At 39.7% G+C, this 21,461-nt stretch overlaps 1 protein-coding gene and 1 pseudogene across 7 annotated transcripts in view; one reads left to right on the top strand and one right to left on the bottom strand.

Annotated features, from left to right (window-relative positions):
- Positions 1 to 21,461, top strand: part of EPSTI1 (epithelial stromal interaction 1) — a 105,143-nt gene that overhangs the window by 39,505 nt on the left and 44,177 nt on the right. The window lies entirely within an intron of this gene.
- Positions 17,490 to 18,908, bottom strand: LOC103892220 (palmitoyltransferase ZDHHC4-like; annotated as a pseudogene).

Raw genomic sequence — 21,461 nt, 5'->3', positions numbered from 1 at the left:
GACTCCAATTTCACAATTTAGAATTAGTTTTAGGATTCTTGAGTCTGAAAACAGAGGTTAGAAATTGGCAGTTAGCCTTGGTCTAAGTTTCAAGGTTATTTTTAGTGTCTGTAATTATTTACTACTTATAAAAATTCATGTGTGATACTTTTGGGTGGACTTTTCTATTAGATGGAAGATGTGAAGTAACAGTTGATAAGCCTTTTTTAAATAACGATCATAGGATTTTATGATTTAGATTCTTTAAAACATTGGGTAAAATAAATCTCAGCATTTTAAATTTTAATTGGTAATTTGTTGGTGGTGGGGGTGGGGTGTAGTCATCTTTCCAATTGCTTTTTTTTGGATGAGTGTTAAAACAGGTTTGAATTTCAGCTGGGGTAGCAATGTGAGTGAAGCAGGACAGATTCATTTTGTATGTGAGTATTAGGAAAAAGTGTTCTTTTAAGAATTTTCTAGAGATATAAGAATTGGCTACATTTTAAACATTAACAATTTAAAATTCATGTCTAATAACTACTTGATGACCAAAAAAGAAAAGCCTCTCTTTTTTTTTTTTTTTTTTTTTTTTGACAGAGTCTCGTTCTGTTGCCCAGGCTGGAGTGCAGTGGCTCAATCTCAGCTCACTGCAGCTTCTGCCTCCTGGGTTCAGGCAATTTCTCCCGCCTCAGCCTCCCCAGTAGCTGGGGCTATAGGCATGCACCACCACGCCCAGCTAATGTTTTGTATTTTTAGTAGAGATGGGGTTTCACCATATTGGCCAGGCTGTTCTTGAACTGCTGACCTCATGTGATCCACCTGCCTCGGTCTCCCAAAGTGCTGGGATTACAGGCATGAGCCACGTGCCTGGCCCAAAGCCTCTCTTTTCAACCCTTAAAAATAACAGATTCTCACTTATCTCTCCTTGATCTGGGGAAGACCTGGAAGGGGTAAGAGTGTCTCTACATACGCAAATTTCCCCCACAAAAGACAGCTTTACAGGGCCATTTCAAAATATGCCAAAGAAATATATTTTGGGGTAAAAAATTTTTATTTCCTTCAGGGTCTGCTGTCTGTCATGTGATGCTGTACTGGAGTCAGGTTGGAATTTGTTATCTTATTGCCACAAAGAGTCTGTTAGGGCAGTCTATGACGTCTATTTTAATGTGCTGGTTAGTTGTGCCTAAACTCCAAAAGGGAGGGGGCATTTAGAATTTGGAATTTAGTTTTTCTTTCTGGAATCCACTTGGCTACAAGGGAATCTGTTAAGTCTGTTGGGGGGCTTGGGATTTTATCTCTTGTTTACACATTAAATGTAACAGATTATATATTCATATGGTTTTAAAATACAAAGTGCTTTGTTCTTTTAATCAAATAAAGCAATAAGAAGCTGCTATGAGGCTGGGTGCTGTGGCTCACGCCTGTAATCCCAGCACTTTGGCAGGCCAAGGTGGGTGGATTACCTGAGGTCAGCAGTTCCAGACCAGCTTGGGCAACATAGGGAGGCCTCATCTCTACAAAAAATACAAAAATTTGCTGGGGGTGGTGGTGCATGCCTGTAGTCCCAGCTCCTTGGGAAGCTGAGGTGGGAGGATCTCTTGAGCCCAGGAATTTGAGGTCACAGTGAGCTATGGTCATGCCACCACTGTACTCTAGCCTGAGCAACAGAACGAGACCTTGTCTCACCGAAAAAAACAAAAACACAAAAAACAAACAACAAAAAAAACAAGCCACTCTGGAGTTCCTGCAGAGAGCTTGGTGAGAAGCAAAGCATGACCACTTCCCCTATGGCCCTCCCAGGAAAGCTGGGGTCCAAGGACAAGCAAGTCTCTGTCCTGCAGGCACCTGGAGCCCTTGCCATGGCTGTGCACCGGCAGGGCCCAGGCCTTGATGCAGAGGAGGACCCCTGTCTCCACTCCACCTCTTTGACCATCAGGCAGCCGCCTCTCTGAGCCCAGACCCAGCTGGCTGCTGGGCCTCCCGGCCTAACCCTGCCTGGCCTAGATGACGCCTTCAGGATGCAGCCGTTTTGGGTGGCGCCGGTGTGCAGGGTGGGAAGCCTGGCAGCTGCGGAAACACCGTGGAAAGCGCTGTGGGATGAGGCCTGGAAGGCGGGTCTGCAGACGGACCCAACTCTGCCACCTCTGTAGCCCTGAAACCCTGCAGGACCGGGACCTGGGGTGACCACTCTGTCCCAGTTGGGTGAGGCCTGCCTTGTTATTGATGACAACGGACCTAGGCCTTAACGATCCAGAAGGTGAGCAGAGCCCTGACGGATGAAACTGCTAGAAGCCACCAGGCGGGGTTGACCTCCCATCTACCATACCTTCATATCAGAAGAGAAACAGTAGGAGATAAGCCACATTTGGGCAACGGAAAGGCCCACTGGTCTTTGGAAAAGATGTACTGGCCCTATGTAGAAGACCTGTGTACGTCATAGGAAAAACTGCTCTCAACTGACCTCCCCAAAGTTTTAAAAGAACGCTTGCTACATCTAGCCCTTCTAGATGTAAAGAGGTTTTGCCAAATTATGATAAAAGAGTCATAAAATCACAGATCTTGTAAATGTTCACTTCTTAAAAAAATAATATAAAATGTCTTCTGGGATGACTTTTTGAAATGGATTTGTGAGACCACCTCTGGAAGTGACATCAGGGATGACATGTCCACATTTGGTCAGTGGATAAGAGGACTTGGGGTGGAAGACCTGAGAAGGAGGAGAAGAAGGCTCCATGCTAGACTGATCATATTTAGGAGACATTTTCATATTTTAACCATCGCTTTGTGTGTGTATTTTATTCCTTACTACTGTATATACATGGTTGGCAATACTAAGTACTTTTTTTTTTGAAATGTCTGGGCTTTCTTCTAGATGTTCTGAAGTGTCTGATATGTGTTAAAAGTACAGGTAGTAAAATAACACATTTTGTGAATATGTTTTTGTTGAAATTTATATGAAATGTTGTTTTTAGTGGGGACTGGCCAAACCACCTCGAGTAATACAACATTGTGTTTCAGGGGAGGAGGGAGGAGGGAGAAGTGGAAAGAGCTCTATGCCCGTGTGCCTGTAGTGAGGCAAGAGTAACCATTGTCCCTTACATCTGTGAGTAGTGTTTTACTTATCTGTGTTTATAGTGTATATAAGCAGTGGTCCCCAACCTTTTTGGCACAGGGAACTGGCTTTGTGGAAGGCAATTTTTCCATGAATGGGGCAAGGGGGATGGTTTTGGGATGAAACCGTTCCACCTTAGATCATCAGGCATTAGTTGGATTCTCATAAGGAGCATGTAACCCAGATCCTTCACATGTGCAGTTCACAATAGGGTTTGTGCTCCTATGAGATGCTAATGCCGCTGCTGTTCTGACAGGAGGAGGTGTTCAGATATTCTTGACCTTCAAAGTACATAGGGGTGGTGAGCACTGTAGAAACACAGGCTACCTGTGGAGAGGACTATTGGAGAGGGTGGGACAGACAGCTCAGAGAGAAAGACTTGGGCCGTTGACTTCTATTTCTTCCTACCAATATCTCGATTTTGCTAGAATAGGCAAAAGTAAAGCTGAGGAAATGTGTCTGCTTTCTCTGGGATCAGCATATATGAATGACCTCCTCTTCCCAGGCCCAACATGGATTAGTACTGTAATTAAACTTACTGTAGGGTAGGTGGGCTATTGTGACCTCTCCTGGCTGTACTCTATTCCTAGGTACAATTTCCAACATTGTTTCTAGCGGAGAAGGGGCTCAGTTCTAAAAACCTCAGTTGGAAAAGCTCTTGGAACCAAGCTCATTCCAAAATAGGGTCTTCCTATTTCTAAATTGCCTTGCACCACCTTGAGCTCAGCCTGTTGATTGTAATATTGGAAAGTTTTCTTCATTTTTGCCGTTGAAACCATGCATCTTTTTTACTTCCATTTGAATAATAGTGTGATTAGTTCCTATGGGAGCACATCTTCATCTATTTTAGTCTCCTAGAGCTGAGAATCCAGGCAAGTCAGCTGAATATGCACACGTAGGCACCAAGTTTGCCTTCCAATATGCTCACAAAACTTCTAATGCCCTTCATGGGAGCTTCTGAAAGACACTTAAGGGCTCAGTTGATCCCTTATCCATATGGTAGGCTTAAATCCAGCCTTGAATTTTATAATCCAGGTAAGGTGAATAGAAAGTCATCCTATTCATAACTTTCTATCTTATGCTAATAAAGTGAACTTATAGATACAAAAATCTCATATCTATTTTGTTCAGAATAAGACTGAACAGCTTATGAAAAATCTGGTCAGAGGAATTCCTACCTATTGAATGTAAAATTATGTTGATGGTTAAAACCATATCACAATCTCTACCCACTATCAATTCTCCCTGCAGATATCCTAGTGTATGTTACCTCATTTTCATTCCCACTGCCACTGCCCTGATGTCAGTATTATCTCATGCCACTTGAATCATGGCCTGTGTCTTTTGTGATTCCTTGTCACCCCCTGGACTACTGCAATGAGTTTGTTACTATCTTTGCAACCAGTCTCTTCATTGTCTTACATGTTTTGTCAAGTTTAGTTTTCTAAAACATAGCTTTAGTCATGTCACTCTACTGGTCAAACAGATTTGATTATCTCCTATTCCTACTGCCTATAAAATGAATTCCAGACTCCTTAGCCACACCATGGGGAACCATGGGCCATCTTAGATGTCAGAAAGGACTTATAGCATTTGGGTCTGTGTCAGGTTGATGTGGTTTTGCTGTGTCCCCATCCAAATCTCATCTTGAATTGTCGCTCCCATAATTCCCATGTGTTGTGGGAGGGACCTGGCCGGAGGTAATTGAATCGTGGGGGTGGGTCTTTCCTGTTGCTGTTCTTGTGATACTGAATACATCTCATGAGATCTGGTGGTTTTATAAAGGGCGGTTCCCCTGCACCCACTGTTTCTTGCCTGCTGCCGTGTAAGATGTGTCTTTGCTCCTCCTTCACTTTTCGCCATGATTGTGAGGCCTCCCCAGCCATGTGGAACTGTGAGTCAATTTAAACCTCTTTTTCTTTATAAGTTACCCAGTCTTGGGTATGTCTTTATTAGCAGTGTGAGAATGGACTAATACGTAGGTGATTTAGGGGAAGGTTTAAGGTAGCAGAGCTTTGCTCTGAATTGGATCTTATCAGGAAGCAGGGGTAGGTCTATGATGAGGTGTCTTAATCAATTCTATCTAGAAGGAAGGAAGACCAGAGTGAGACTCATGCTGTAATTGATAAAGAAGCAGCAATCACTCATATTAGCCATAATTTTGGGATCTTTGGTCACTCTTGTAGTTTGTACAAGGTCCGTGTATTTTTCTGTGTTCAGACGTGTTGTAGAGTGATCTTGTTTTTGTCATGAGCTATTATAGTCACAGTGACCTCTTCTGATGTTGACATTATGTGACATTGGTTACTTTCAACAGGAGAACACCAAGGCCTAGCTGTGAGTGCCAGGCCAGTTTTTTATTTTTATTTTTTATCATACTTTAATTTCTGGGATACATGTGAAGAACACACAGGTTTGTTACATAGGTATACACGTGCCATGGTGGTTTGCTGCACCCATCAATTCATCATCTATATTAGGTATTTCTCCTAATGCTACCCCTCCCCTAGCCCCCCACCCTGTTACAGGCCCTGGTGTGTGATGTTCCCCTCCCTGTGTCCATGTGTTCTCCTTGTTCAACTTCCACTTACATGAGAACATGCGGTGTTTGGTTTTCTGTTCCTCTGTTAGTTTTCTGAGAATGATGGTTTCCAGCTTCATCCATGTCTCTGCAAAGGACATGAACTCATCCTTTTTTATGTCTGCATAGTATTCCGTGGTGTATATGTGCCACATTTTCTTTATCCAGCCCAACATTGATGGGCATTTGGGTTGGTTCCAAGTCTTTTCTATTGTGAACAATGCTGCAATAAATATATGTGCGCGTGTGTCTGTATAGTAGAATGATTTATAATCCTTTGGGTATATACCCGGTAATGGGATTGCTGGGTCAAATGATATTCCTGTTTCTAGATCCTTGAGGAATTGCCACACTGTCTTGACACAATGGTTGAACTAATTTACACTCGCACCAACAGTGTAAAAGTGTTCCTATTTCTCCACATCCTCTCCAGTAACTGTTTTTTCCTGACTTTTTATTGATTGCCATTCTAACTGGCATGAGATGGTATCTCATTGTGATTTTGATTTGCATTTCTCTAATGACCAGTGATAGTGAGCTTTTTTTCATATGTTTGTTGGCTGCATAAATGTCTTCTTTTGAGAAGTGTCTCTTCATATGCTTTGCCCACTTTTTGATGGTTTTTTTTCCTTGTAAATTTGTTTAAATTCTTTGTAGATTCTGGTTATTAGCCCTTTGTCAGGTGGATAGATTGCAACAATTTTCTCCCATTCTGTGGGTTGGCCAGGCCGGTTTTTGTCTTTCTCTGTACACAATTAATAATTGGTAAAAAATAAAAGTTGACTAGTTCCTTTTTTACAAAATAGTCTCACTTGGTTTTCTTATCACTGGAACCTAGTACCATCCATGTTCTCCTTTTGGGAGGGCAGGGGATCTGGGGGTTAGACTGCCTGAGTTTAAATTATAACATTTTTCCTCATTAATAGAACATTATTTAACCTCTTGGGGCCTCGTTTCCTCACATATAGCCTGGGGTAGGGGGTAACAATAGCTGCTAATTCAGAAGAAGATTAATTGATACAATCCACATAAGAAATCTAGGATAGTGTTTGGAAAGAGACGCTGAATACAGTGTAACTCCAACAAGGACGGCAGAGGAAGAAGTGAGGGAAAGTGAGCAGCCAACTCCAGCCTTTACCCCCAACGATAGAGCCTGCGAACCTCTTGTTGATGCATAAGATTCACTGAGAAGGCCCTGGGGCCCAGAAAGTGCTCCTGGTAAACATGCTATACCTGGGGGAATATGTGGTCCCCATCCTGGAGACAAGCCATCTGCATAGCCAACTTCATCACTCCTATGTGAGCTCTAAGAGCCTTATTTTAAAAATTACATGAAAATGAACTCTAGTCGAACAAATAATAAATCCAAGAAAGAGGAAGGCATAGATACCAGAACAATTGTGAACAAAGAAGACAGTGACATTTGTGGTCAAATATATGCTTGTTTTTCTGTTTAAATAAGAATCAACAGGATCTAATTAAAATCATGGAGGATTTTAGCACTAGAAGAGGCACAAGGAAGAGACAGGGATATGAACTACAGTAAGTTTTTTTCCTTTGTTGTATGAGTGAATGTTGGTTATTGATATCAATTCCAGAGATTCATAGAAAAAAAATGTGCTTATCATATGTTTAATTATGTGCTAACTATATGTACAAATTCGGATAAATAACACAAAAACATAGAAGTATAATACAACAAATAAAAATTTGATCATCAATTTCTGCCTTTACAATAAAAGGCAGAAAAAAAGGTGGAATTTTTCAATAAAAAGTAACAAAAAAGCAAAATATTAAGTCCAATAAGTCAGCATTCACAAAAAAGGTATACAGGCTAAATTATCTTATTAGAATAAAAGCTCTTGGATTGCCTAAAAAAATACAAATCTAGCTATATTTGATTACAAAGGATATCTATAAATCAAGAGTTGAAAACAAAGTTATACACGTAAATGTTAACAAAAGAAGCAATATTAGTGTGAGACAAATTGAATTCAAGGTGAAAAACATTCAACACGATAAAAGATATTCATGTAGATAAAATATATAATCCAAAGGAAAATGTTAGTCACAAATCTTTATCAAAATAGATTTGAAATACATATGACAAAAACTATTTGTCTCTAATATAGACTATGGATTTGCCAAATTTTCCTTTTATTTAACTAATTCTCCATAGAAATTAACAGACCAAGTGAACCAAAAAACTCTGTAAGGAAAGAAGGATTTGAATAACAATGCTAAGCATAATTGTATAGACATAAAATGTTGTACCCAATATATGAAAACACATATTCTTTATAAATACTGACTTTAAAAAGACTGACTAAAATCTACTACAAAATTGGCCATGTTCCAGCATCATCCTGATACCAAAGCCTGGCAGAGACACAACAAAAAAAGAGAATTTTAGACCAATATCCTTGATGAACATTGATGCAAAAATCCTCAATAAAATACTGGCAAACAGAATCCAGCAGCACATCAAAAAGCTTATCCACCATGATCAAGTGGGCTTCATCCCTGGGATGCAAGGCTGGTTCAATATACGCAAATCAATAAATGTAATCCAGCATATAAACAGAACCAAAGACAAAAACCACATGATTATCTCAATAGATGCAGAAAAGGCCTTTGACAAAATTCAACAACCCTTCATGCTAAAAACTCTCAATAAATTAGGAATTGATGGGACGTATCTCAAAATAATAAGAGCTATTTATGACAAACCCACAGCCAATATCATACTGAATGGGCAAAAACTGGAAGCATTCCCTTTGAAAACTGGCACAAGACAGGGATGCCCTCTCTCGCCACTTCTATTCAACATAGTGTTGGAAGTTCTGGCCAGGGCAATTAGGCAGGAGAAGGAAATCAAGGGTATTCAATTAGGAAAAGAGGAAGTCAAATTGTCCCTGTTTGCAGATGACATGATAGTATATCTAGAAAACCCCATTGTCTCAGCCCAAAATCTCCTTAAGCTGATAAGCAACTTCAGCAAAGTCTCAGGATACAAAATCAATGTGCAAAAATCACAAGCATTCTTATACATCAATAACAGACAAACAGAGAGCCAAATCATGAGTGAACTCCCATTCACAATTGCTTCAAAGAGAATAAAATACCTAGGAATCCAACTTACAAGGGATGTGAAAGACCTCTTCAAGGAGAACTACAAACCACTGCTCAAGGAAATAAAAGAGGATACAAACAAATGGAAGAACATTCCATGCTCATGGGTAGGAAGAATCAATATCATGAAAATGGCCATCCTTCCCAAGGTAATTTACAGATTCAATGCCATCCCCATCAAGCTACCAATGACTTTCTTCACAGAATTGGAAAAAACTACTCTAAAGTTCATATGGAACCAAAAAAGAGCCCGCATCGCCAAGTCAATCCTAAGCCAAAAGAACAAAGCTGGAGGCATCACACTACCTGACTTCAAACTATACTACAAGGCTACAGTAACTAAAACAGCATGGTACTGGTACCAAAACAGAGATATAGATCAATGGAACAGAACAGAGCCGTCAGAAATAATGCCACATATCTACAAGTATCTGATCTTTGACAAACCTGACAAAAACAAGAAATGGGGAAAGGATTCCCTATTTAATAAATGGTGCTGGGAAAACTGGCTAGCCATATGTAGAAAGCTGAAACTGGATCCCTTCCTTACACCTTATACAAAAATCAATTCAAGATGGATTAAAGACTTAAATGTTAGACCTAAAACCATAAAAACCCTAGAAGAAAACCTAGGCATTACCATTCAGGACATAGGCATGGGCAAGGACTTCATGTCTAAAACACCAAAAGCAATGGCAACAAAAGCCAAAATTGACAAATGGGATCTAATTAAACTCAAGAGCTTCTGCACAGCAAAAGAAACTACCATCAGAGTGAACAGGCAACCTACAAAATGGGAGAAAATTTTTGCAACCTACTCATCTGACAAAGGGCTAATATCCAGAATCTACAATGAACTCCAACAAATTTACAAGAAAAAAACAAACAACCCCATCAAAAAGTGGGCGAAGGACATGAACAGACACTTCTCAAAAGAAGACATTTATGCAGCCAAAAAACACATGAAAAAATGCTCACCATCACTGGCCATCAGAGAAATGCAAATCAAAACCACAATGAGATACCATCTCACACCAGTTAGAATGGCAATCATTAAAAAGTCAGGAAACAACAGGTGCTGGAGAGGATGTGGAGAAATAGGAACACTTTTACACTGTTGGTGGGACTGTAAACTAGTTCAACCCTTGTGGAAGTCAGTGTGGCGATTCCTCAGGGATCTAGAACTACAAATTCCATTCGACCCAGCCATCCCATTACTGGGTATATACCCAAAGGACTATAAATCATGCTGCTATAAAGACACATGCACACGTATGTTTATTGCCGCATTATTCACAATAGCAAAGACTTGGAACCAACCCAAATGTCCAACAATGATAGACTGGATTAAGAAAATGTGGCACATATACACCATGGAATACTATGCAGCCATAAAAAATGATGAGTTCACGTCCTTTGTAGGGACATGGATGAAATTGGAAATCATCATTCTCAGTAAACTATCGCAAGAACAAAAAACCAAACACCGCATATTCTCACTCATAGGTGGGAATTGAACAATGAGAACACATGGACACAGGAAGGGGAACATCACACTCTGGGGACTGTTGTGGGGTGGGGGGAGGGGGGAGGGATAGCATTGGGAGATATACCTAACGCGAGATGACGAGTTGGTGGGTGCAGCGCACCTGCATGGCACATGTATACATATGTAACTTACCTGCACATTGCGCACATGTACCATAAAACCTAAAGTATAATAATAATAATAATAATAAAAGAAAAAAAAAAAAAAGTATAAAAAAAAAAAAAAAAAAAAAAAAAAAAAAAAAAAAAAAAAAAATTGGCCATGTTCAAGTCCTCAAAGACTCTTGGTAACCTCCAAAAAAACCCCAAATCCTAGAAAGCCACAGTCCCTGAGCAATGTGAAATTATAAAGTCTATTTACTTAAAATTTTTGTCTTCTGTTTTTTTTTTTTTTTTTTTTTTTTTTTTCCAGTGTCTTGCTCTGTCATTCAGGCTAGAGTATAGTGGCATGACCATGGTTTGCTATAGCCTTGACCTCCTGGGCTTGAGCAATCCTCCCACCTCAGCCTCCCAAGTAGGGGGACTACACGTGTGCACCACTAGGCCCAGCTAATTTTTTAATTAAAAAATTTAAACTATCTTTAAAAATGACTATTGGGGAAAAATTAAAACCAAAACTGAAATTACTTTGAGATAAAAGACTAAAAACTTTAAAACTGGTTGGAATAACAAACTGTTATTGGCATTGTAATCAATCTATGAATTGATTCATTGAATGCTATAGAGAATCTAAAGTAGACCCATGTTTATATAAAAATTCAGTATTTAGGACTTTAACTATGAATGAAAGTATTTCTTTCAAACCAATGTCAAAAGAACAGACAATTTGACAATCTGTATTGAATCAGCACAATAAAAATGTAATGAAAGATGATTTTATACTTAGGGGTAGAAACTCCTTTTTAAGCAATATACAAATCTCAGAAGCCATAAAGAGAGACCATAGATTTAAGTACATAAAAATTTCAAAATATGTGATAGAAGATATAATGAAGAACATTTTAAGTAAATAATAATCTAGGAAAAAATATTTGCATCAAACATAATGGATAAAGGCTTAATTTCACAAAGAATGTTTATAGGATAATAAGAAAATAACAACTCAAAAATTGGCAAATTACTTGAACAAGCAGTTAAAAGAGGAAATAGGAATCAAAATATTCAGCTTCACTAATTATTAGAGAAATACAAATATAGATTTTATTATTACAGTGGCAAAAATATCAATGGGTTGATAATACTTCACATTAGGAAAGGAGCTTTCATTTATTCAACAATGAGCATGAGTCAGGTGTGGTAGCACGTGCCTGTAGTCCTGGCTACTTGGGAGGCTGAGGCAGGTGGATCACTTGAGCCAGGAGTTTGAGGCTGCAGTGAGTTATGATCACACCACTGCACTCCAGGCTGAGTGACACAGGGGAGACCGTATCTCTTAAAAACCCTAAAGAGAAAAATCCTCTAAACCGATAAGCACTTGGTGTGTGTCAAGCACTATACTAGGTTCTAGGCATGTATTGTCAATGAAGCAAATATGGCTCCATGAGCAAATGTGGAAATTAATAGACAAGCTGACAAAGAACTGTGTAGGATAACTGTGTAGGATTCAAACAATTCCTGTGAAGGAACATAGTGTTAGAGATAGGGTAAGTGAGCATAATGGGACTAGGAAGGCAACATCTCCTTAGCATGATAGGTAGGACCCGACTTTCCAAGAAAATGACATTTGAACTGAAGATAAAAGGATGAGAAGGAACCAGCCATACTGAGAACGAGAAAGAAAGTTCTAGGCTGAGGCAATGGCATATAGGGTACTCAGCAACCTGAAAGGAAGCTGGTGTGTTTGGGCTGAAGAGTAAAAAAGAGATCACGAAGTTGACAAGACAGGCAGGAGCTAGGCAGGTTAAGTGGACCACACAGGCCATGGCACAGAGTCTGCATTTTTTTCGAGCCTCAGGGATAACCTGTGGAAGGTTTTTATTTTTCAAAAAGAAATGACTACTCTGGTTGCTGTGTTGTGAACAGATTTGAGAAGGCAAGAGAAGAAATGGAGTAACTACTAAAGATGTTACTGCAGTAGTCCAGATAAGAGTTGGTGGTGGCTCAGCTTAAGTGATGTCAGTGCAGAGAAAAGTACAGGCATGCCTTGTTTTATTGCACTTTGCTTTATTGCGCCTCACAGATATTTCATTTTTTAAAATTTTATAAATTGTCAGTTTGTGGCAACCCTGTGTTGAGCAAGCCTATTGGTGCCATTTTCCCACTTTGTGTCATAGTGTCACATTTTGGTAATCTGTACAACATTTCAAACCTTTTCATTATGATTACATCTGATTTGGTGATCTATGATCAGTGATCTTTGTTGTTACTATTGTAATTGTTTTGGGGACCCACAAACCCTGCCCACAAATGACAGAGAATTTAATCAATAAATGTTGCATGTGTTCTAACTGCTCCCCTGACTGGCTGTTCCCCTGTCTATCTCTCTCTCCTCTTTGGATCTTCCTATTACCTGAGACACAACAATACTGAAATTAGGCCAGTTAATAACCCTACAATAGCCCATAAGCATTCAAGTAAAAGGAAATATCACATGTCTCTCATTTTAAATCAAAAGCTAAAAATGGCTAAGCTCAGTGTGGAGGCATGTTGAAAACCCAGATAGGACAAAAGCTAGACCTCTTGCACTAGTTAGCCAGGTTGTGAAACAAAAGAAAAGTTCTCAAAGGAAATTAAAAATGCTACTCCAGTGAATATGTGAATGATAAGAAGGCAAAATAGCTGTATTGCTAATATGGAGAAAGTTCAAGTGATCTGGATAGAAGATCAGACCAGCCAAAACATTCCTTAAAGCCAAAGCCTAAGCTACAGCAAGGCCCTAACACTCTTTAATTCTATGAAAGCTGAGAGAGATGAGGAAGCTGCAGAAGAAAAGTTAGAAACTAGCAGAGGTTGGTTCATGAGGTTTAAGGAAAGAAGCCTACTCCATAATATAAACATGCAATGTGAAGTAGAAAGTGCTGATGTAGAAACTGCAAGATATCCAGAAGATCTAGTTAAGATCATTGATGAAGGTGTGTATACTAAACAACAGATTTTTTTTTTTTTTTTTTTGAGACAGAGTCTTGCTTTGTCTCCCAGACTGGAGTGCAGTGGCACGATCTCAGCTCACTGCAACCTCCTCTTCCCATGTTCAAGTGATTCTCCTGCCTCAGCCTCCCGAGTAACTGGGATTACAGGCACCCATCACCATGCCCGGCTAATTTCTTGTATTTTTAGTAGAGATGGGGTTTCACCATGTTGGCCAGGCTTGTCTTAAACTCCTGACCTCAGGTGATCCGCCCACCTCAGCCTCCCAAAGTGCTGAGATTACAGGGGTGAGCCACTGCGCCCAGCCTAACAACAGATTTTTAATGTAGGTGAAAAGGCCTTCTATTGGAAGAAAACGCCATCTAGGACTTTCATAGCTAGAGAGGAGAAGTCAATACCTACTTCAAAGGACAGGCTAACTTTTGTTAGGGGCTAATGCAGATGCAGATGGTGACTTTAAGTTAAAGCCAATGTTCATTTGCCATTCTGAAAATCCTAGGGCCCTTAAAAAAGTATGCTAAATTGTGTGTATGCTCTATGAATGGAACAACAAAGCCTAAATGACAGCACCTCTGTTTACGTCATGGTTTACTGAATATTTTAAGCCCACTAATAAGACCTGCTCGGAAGAAAAGATTCCTTTCAAAATATTGCTGCTCATTGACAATGCACCTAATCACCCATGAAAACAACATTAATCTCCTTGTATATTTCCCAGGCATCTCAAAGTTAGCATATCTAAACTTAAACTTTTGATATTTTTCTTCCCAAACCTTGGTTCTAATACCTATTAGGATATTTGGCAGTATTTCTAAACCAAATACCAAAACCAAGAACAAAGATTTAGGAAGAAAAATATCAAAAGTTCAAGGTCAGACATGCTAAGTTTGAGATGCCTGGAAGATATACAAGGAGATTAATGTTTTCATGCTTGCTAATGCAGTCTCCATTCTGCAGCCTATGGATCAAGAAATAAATTTGATGTTCACATCTTATTATTTAAGAAATAGATTTTTAAAGGCTATAGATGGTGATTCTTCTGATGAATCTGGGCAAACTAAATTTAAAACCTTCTAGAAGGGATTTACCATTCTAGATGCCATCAAGAACACTTGTGATTCATGGGAGGAGGTAAAAATATCAACATTAACAGGAATATGGAAGAGGTTGATTCCAGCCCTCATGGATGACATTGATGGACTCAAAACTTCAGTGGAGGAAGTCACTGCAGATGTGGAAATAGCAAGAGAACTAGAATTAGAAGTGGAGCCTGAAGATGTGACTGAATTGTTGCAATCTTATGATCCAACTTCAATGGATGAGGAGTTGCTTTTTATGGATGCACAAAGAAAGGGATTTCTTGAGATGGGAACTGCTGCTGATGAAGATGCTGTGAACATTGATTAAATGACTTAAAATTTAGAATATTGTATAAACCTAGCTGATAAATTGGTGGCAGAGTTTAAGAGATTGACTTCCATTTTGAACGAAATTCTACTATGGGTAAAATGCTGTCAAACAGCATTGCATGATACACACAAATCTTTCATGAAAGAGTCAATTGATGTGGCAAATTTCATTGTCCTATTTTAAGAAATTGCCACAGCAACTCTGGCCTTTAGCAATTACCACCGTGATTAGTCAGCAGGTATCAACAAGAGCCTCCACCAGCAAAAAGATTACAACTCACCAAAGGCTCAGATGTTAGCATTGTTTTAGGAATAAAGTATTTTTAAATTAAAGTGTACATTTTTCAAGACATAATGCTATTGCACACCTAACAGACTACAATCTAGTGTAAACCCAACTTTTATATGAATGGAAAACAAAAAAATTTATGTGACTCACTTTATTGCAATATTTCATTTGCTTTTTTGCAGTGGTCTGGAACCAAACTCACAATATCTCTGACATATGACTATACCTACATATTGTATGTAAGTTCAATAGGACATATTGATATTGGGGATGAAGAAGAAAGAATCAAGGATGACTCCCAAGTTTCTGACTTCAAGTATTGGAGGTGTAGTGATGCCATGTACTGAGATGGGGGCTACTAGGTGAAAACCAAGGTTTGGGAAGAAAAATATCAAGAGTTTAAGTTAAGTTTAAGTTTACATATTTAGAAAAATATCAAGAGTTTAAGTTTGAGATGGTTTGGAGATATCAAATGGGCAGTTGTACACATGAATTTGGTCTCACTGAGCAGATATATGGGAAATATAAATTTAGGAATTATTAGCATGTAAATGTAAAGCCATGAAAATGGATAAAGTCACTTAAGATGAAATTGCAGGTTTGAGAAGAGGGCCCAGGACCAAATACAGAGGAGCTCTATCATGTAGAGGTCAGGTAGATACAAAAGGACATCTGAGAGGTTGGGCAAATTAAGAGTGTGGTATCATGGAAAACAGGACAGACATATTTCCAAAAGGAGAAATTAGTCAATTCTCCACTAGTGTTGAAAGGTCAAATGAGAGGAGGACCAGTGATAATGACTGTGATCTTGACATGAATGATTTGGGTATGATGATGGGGCTGGAGCTTGATTGAATTGGACTTATGAGTAAATGGAGAGATGGGAATAGATTTGGCATTTATCAGTAACTCTTGAATAATTTGAAAATGAGAACAATGAAATGAGGCAGTAACTGGATGAGGCTGTGGAATCAAAAGTTTTCTTAAATTGATCATGTTTGTATGCTGATAAAAATGATCCAGGAGAGGAGGGGAAGACTAGACACAAGGGGATGACAGAAGAAATAAACTTGAGAAAGAATATATGAATAGGTTCCTGAGTATACCTAACCAATGCTTGATGATTAGTCAATGATTTAAAGGAGAGTACTTCCCCTATTATAATTGAGGAAGCACTCTTTACATTTTTGTTAAAGGAAGATAGGTACAGATATAGGAAGACTTAAAAGATTTCGTGTTGAGAAGATGAAAGACTTATTTCTCTATTCTCAATGAAGTGTGAGGAGATTGTCAGCTGAGAACTGAGAACAAACAAAAGGTACAGGAGAAGAATTCATGAGTGGGCTGGGCATGGTGGCTCACACCTGTAATCCCAGCACTTTGGGAGGCTGAGGCAGGTGGATCACCTGAGGTCAGGAGTTTGAGACCAACCTGGGCAACATGGTGAAACCCTGTCTCTACTAAAAATACAAAAGATTAGCCAGATACGATTGCGGGTGCCTGTAATCCCAGCTACTCAGGAGGCTAAGGCAAGAGAATTGCTTGAACCCGGGAGATGGAGGTTGCAGTGTGCCGAGATCACGCCATTACACTCCAGCCTGGGCAACAAGAGCAAAACTCTGTCTCAAAAAAATAAAAAATAAAAAAAAGAATTTATGAGTGAAATGGAGTAGAAGAATTTGGTAGGATGAAGCTAGAGTTAATGGACTTCATTTGAAGCCAGTCTACTTTACCACTCCATCATTCTTCATACCTCCCATCCCAAAACACCAGATATATTATTTTTCCCAAGTTTGATTTACTTGTCCTGGTGCAGACTCAGAGAAAGCAGATGGTTGACTTGATCTAGGTTTGAGATTTTTCCAGACATACATGAAGGAAGCAGGAAGAAGAGGAAGAAAGATATTTGTAAGGGAAAGATTTATAAAATGGACTATGGGCTGTAAGCTGCACAAGAATTAAAATAGATGGGAGCTGATGGTTAGAAAGAGGTGGCGAATCAGTGGTTTGGAAATCCCAGAGAGACTGGAATGTTGTTATATTGATAGTACTTGAAAGAAGAACATGGAATGACAGAAAGTTGTATTCAGGAATGGAATTTGTCAGATAGTTTGGAGAGAGGACATTTATTCATGACAACAATGTCCAGGGTATGGCCCTGGCAGTGTGGCTGAGGTAGAGTGAAGAAGAGCTACTGGAGACGAAGAAATCAAGAAACACAGCCTGTGGTGGGGGGCAGCACATAGGATATCCATGTTGACAGTAGTCAAGATAGGGAGGAAGGCTGAAGGTTTTTTATTAAATAAATAAATGCATACTATATTTAAAAGGCAGTGACAACTTCTTCCATTCTTATTTCTTCTTTCTCTCATGATATGGAGTGGCAGGTAGAAAGATCTCTCAAAGGTTGCTGGAGAGCCCATGGGAGTGAATGTTCTGGTAGATTTGGGGCTTTCCTGATGAAGGCCAGGCCGTGAGGGGGCAATGCTGGCATGGGGCCCAGTCACCTCTGAACCACTCATTAGTAGTCTGGTTGGTGGCAACCAGGTACAGAGCAAAGCACAGGTAGCTACCCAGGAGGAAGCTCAGGACCATTACAGAGTCCTCCCCAACTACAACCCCAGCATGAAAACAATTGTTGGAAAGGTCAGGAACAGGTACTGAATAAGAAAAATCAAGTCCATAAACTGGAAGTGTCCAAGGTCATCAATGTAAGTCTAGTATGAATCCAACAATACCACCAAGTCGACCAGAAACGCAGTGCTCACAATGGCCATGGCAGCAGCTGTGGCCATCAACATCAAGAGGTAGATGAGAAAGTATTAATAACTGGTGTTCCAAGCCCAGACGCAGTTGTTCACCCAAACCCAAGATGGTCAAAATGGCGCGCACACTGCAGTCAGTGCTTAGATCGAGCTGGTGCTCATCAGTCATAAGTAGAGCACCTCACCTCTTTAGAAACATCACTTCATTGAATTCATAAACTTGAAGAAATAATTCATTTGCTTTTCTTATAATGCCAGAATCAGTTACACAAGTTAGGGTGGAAATAAACGGGTTTACAATCAGAAGCAGATAGGGCAGAAGAAGGTAATACAGGAGAACTAGCTTTTGATGGTAGCCAAGTATTTCCCAGGTATATTCGGTATTTACCATCCCTTGCAAGACCAGATGGAGGATAATGAAGGTATGGTTTCTCTTTTTTTTTGAGACAGAGTTTTGCTCTATTGCCCAGGCTGGAGTGCAGTGGCGCAATCTTGGCTCACTGCAAGCTCCGCCTCCCGGGTTCACGCCATTCTCCTGCCTCAGCCTCCTGAGTAGCTGGGACTACAGGCGCCTGCCACCATGACCGGCTAATTTTTTTTTTTTTTTTTGTAATTTTAGTAGAGACGGGGTTTTACTGTGTTAGCCAGGATGGTCTCGATCTCCTGACCTCGTGATCCACCCGCCTCGGCCTCCCAAAGTGCTGGGATTACAGGTGTGAGCCACCGCACCCAGCCTGAAGGTATGGTTTCGTGTATGGAAGAGGTAATGAAGCAATCTTTACATGGCTTTCTGAAGACATTCTGGAATTATACAGGAAAATATCTGTGCTCCTGCCCTGACCAGGCATTTAAAATCATGAGTTTTCTAGCAAAAACAGGTCATAACATAACCAACTGGCACCAAAGCCAGTAGAGCAGGAAAAGAACCAGGAAGTCCATGCTGGGGGGTATTCCTCTTGTTTGGGTAATTTTCAGCCAGCAGCTCTGGTGTTCCTCCTCCCAACATTCACAGAGAATTCAAAGAGCAGCTCCTCTTGGGCGGCAGTGTGTGCCTGACATGACGAGTAGCACCCAAAGCTGCAGGACATGGTTCCTTCAGGAGGCTGGGTCTGGCACCAGCCTTGACCAACTGCCAATTACATGATGCCCACACCTCCTGGGTGCACCAAAGGCTGAAATCTTAAACAAATGAGAGATGGTTGACCAGAAGGTTGAAGGATGACAATGGCAAAGAGGATGGTATATTCTGTGTTGTGGGTACTACAGGAGCAAACATGTTTTGCAAGTGATGGGGTAAGTAATGGTCTGGAAGTAGATTGGGAGGAAACAGGATGTCTGCTTCATTTTCAGGCACCAAGGAATGTGTATATGAGAAGTAAAATAGCTCCATTTCGGGGGGTCGTGGGAAGTACTGTTTTCAAGAGGTGGTCAGGTTTCAGACAGTGTGGGAAAATGAGGCAGACTCTTTTTCTTTTCTTTTTACTTTTTATGTTGAAATAATTTCCAACTTAGAGAAAAGATACAAAAATAGTAGAAAAATAGTTTCCAATTAGCTTCATCTAGCGAACATTAATATCTTATATAACAATAGTACAATGATCAAAATCAGAAAATTAACATTGGTACAATACTATTAATATAAACTACAGACCTTATTCACATTCCATCAGCTTCCCTCCAGTGCTCCTTTTCTATTTCAGGATCCAATTCAGGATCACATAAAATATCCAGTCATTATGATTCCTTAATTTCCTCCAATATATGACAGTACCTCATTTTTTCCCTTCTCTTTCATGACCTTAACACATTCAGTGGGTAATGGATAGTTACTTTCTAGACTTCCCCCAATTTGGGTTTGTTTGATGTTTTCTCATGAATAGCTTGAAGTTATAATTTCCAACAAGAAAATTACGGAAGTGATGCTGTGTCCTTCTCAGTGCATCACATCAGAGGGTACATGATGGTCAGTATCCTTATCACTGGTGATATTTACTTGGATCATTTGGTAAGGTGATCTCCACTGTTAAGTTATTGTTTTTCTCTTTATAATTGATGAATGTCTTGGGGGAGATACTTTAAGACTATACTAATATCCTGTTATCTGCAAACTTTTGCCCAGTGATTTTAGCCTATGTAAATGAATCTTGCCAACATTTCTTTTTTTTTTTTTTTACCTGGATGTTTGCCTAATGGTGATTTTGTATTTGAGGGAGACTTTCTGATATGAGGTTAAGAATCCTGAGCTGTTAACTCTTGGTTAAAGATCGAGAGATTTTTGCCCCCTTGGAAAGTTTTGGAAGGCTAGAGGGAGGTGTGGGGGCTTAAGTGGTAGATATATGGGGCAGTGTGGGATTGAGAGACTGAGTCATATTGAATGATGGGTGAGACTGGGACACTTGGTGGTGACCGAGGTAAATAGGAATGTGTAAGACAGGATAGGATTAGTACTTAAAGGAGGTTAGCTGTGGTTCTGAATTGCCACTTTCATAAAGTTTACTTTTGGTAGAAATATAAATTTGTGTAGATCAGCTTGGCACTATTAAGCATGGTTTAATCGTGAATAGGCTGAGTGCAGTGGCTTGTGCCTGTAATCCCAATAATTTGGGAGGCTGAGGTGGGAGGATCATTTGAGGCCAGAAGTTTGAGATCAGCCCGGGCAACACAGCAAGACCCCACCTCTAAAAAAATATTAGCTGGGCATGGTGGTGTGCTCCTGTAGTCCCAACTACTTGGGAGGTTGATGTAGGAGGATCACGTGAACCCAGGAGGTCAAGGCTGCTGTCCAGCCTGGGCAACAATGTGAGACCCTGTCTCAAAAAACAAAAACAAAAAATTGCATATCTATTTATGGGAACCTATATTAGAATAAAATTCTACTTCTAGGTGTATATCTTAGAAAAGTATTTATGTATTTGCACAAGATGTATATACCACGATGCTCATTGGAAAAAACTATAAATATCTATCCATAAGAATGTTAAATGTATTATATCCATATCATAAAATGCTATTCAGCTGCCAAAAGGAATAAGATATATATTTATAAATATGGAAAAATCTCAAAGATGTGGTTAGATGACAAAAATCTATCTCCAGAACAAAATATAGTATCCCACTTAAAGAAAAAAATCTGTTAGTTTAGGGTAGGAAAAGCTGTAGTTAAAAAACATAAACACCAAAATTTCAGTGACTTAAAGAACAAGAAGTTTATATCTTTCTTGTGGAATGATCCAGGGCTGATGTTTGAGTCAGGTTAGCTTTCCCCCCTCCCAGCATTAAAAGCTGCAGGGAAAAGGTGGCTCTACTCTCCTTTGCAAATGCCTTGCAAGCTCACTTAAGGTACCATCATCAGATAGAAGGAGGACAGAGTATTAAGAATGCTGTGAGAGGTTATTGATGTGGATCACTTCAGCCTGGCCCATACATTTACTCACATTTCATTGGCCAGAATGCAGATATATGCTCCTATGTCACATCTAATTGTGTGGGAGCTGGGAGATGTAGTCTAGCTATATATGCAGGAAGCAGAGGAACACATTTTAGAGAACAGCTGGCCTTC

This window comes from Pongo abelii, chromosome 14, assembly GCF_028885655.2.
Source record: "Pongo abelii isolate AG06213 chromosome 14, NHGRI_mPonAbe1-v2.0_pri, whole genome shotgun sequence".
Taxonomy (NCBI): domain Eukaryota; kingdom Metazoa; phylum Chordata; class Mammalia; order Primates; family Hominidae; genus Pongo; species Pongo abelii.
Note: the sequence above shows the minus strand (reverse complement) of the source record. Positions and strands in the feature narration are given on the sequence as shown.